We start from the raw sequence: 1,025 nt of genomic DNA on the forward strand, positions 1-1,025 counted from the left end.
CCAAACTAAGAATTCACAGGTAAAATAAGGAGATTTAGATAAGTTATTCAGTGATATCATAGTCAAGAATTTCCCAAGCCTAGATAAAGAAATGCACATCCAAACGCACGAGGCACTGAGAACCCCAAACAGACAAAGCCAGAGAACCTTCCCATGACAACATAGCAAATATATCAAATACATAAAATAAAGACACAATACTCAAAGTCTTAAGAGAAGAAACAGAAAACATGGTGGACGATGTAGATCAGCAACAGATTACCACTACTATAGCGGATTCCCTGGATCTCATCAGGCTCAGTTTGGATGAGCAAATTTATGTGGAGATGAGAAATGATCAAGAGATTTGAGGTAGATTACATGCTTGTGATCAACACTTAAATATGATCCTGGAAGATGTAGAAGAAACTGTGAAGATGATAGAGGTGGATGAAGAGACGTGTGTGAAGAGATATATCAATCAGCAACACAGAACATCCCCACGCTCTTCATGCAGGAGACGGTGCTGTTCTAGTTGCCCCTACATTGAGTGTTGGCTGAGACAGAAGATGAACCTGTGTGGGAAAGTGGAGACTTTACCTCTTGATATCTGCAGGACACTCACAGAGAGAAGCTCACATGCGTTCTGATAGCCAGAAATGACCCACGGATCCCTCCACCCTCAAAAAAGTTCATTTGTAAGTAACACACAACCTCTCCAGCTAAATGACATGCTCCTTTTCTCCAGCTCTCTAGTCAGCGTAACCACCTTGCCCTCTTCAGGGGCTGCTTTGCCTGTTGTTCTTGCAGTTGCTTTCAGGTTGTTTTTCTTTAAATTCAATGTGATATTTCCTTTTTTAAAAAGAGAGAGAAAACATTAACTTACATGCTAAGAAAGAAATATCAGATCTTTCATTGCTCACCCTAATATCCCTCAAACTATTTTTTTATTATAATAAGTAATTACATATTTTATGCCCAGGAAGTAAATAAATAACTAGCTACTAAGACTACTTTATCCAGCAATGTTGTCTCTTAATGTTCCT

The 1,025-nt window shown here is 38.9% G+C and overlaps 1 pseudogene across 1 annotated transcript; it reads left to right on the plus strand.

Moving 5' to 3' along the window:
• Window positions 1–230: 230 nt before the first annotated feature.
• Window positions 231–540, plus strand: LOC311591851 (U6 snRNA-associated Sm-like protein LSm3; annotated as a pseudogene). Its single transcript has one exon. The product of its transcript is annotated as a U6 snRNA-associated Sm-like protein LSm3 (transcript).
• The last annotated feature ends 485 nt before the right edge of the window (window positions 541–1,025 follow it).

Source organism: Acomys minous (genome assembly GCF_964271855.1).
Source record: "Acomys minous genome assembly, chromosome: 2".
Lineage (NCBI taxonomy): Eukaryota > Metazoa > Chordata > Mammalia > Rodentia > Muridae > Acomys > Acomys minous.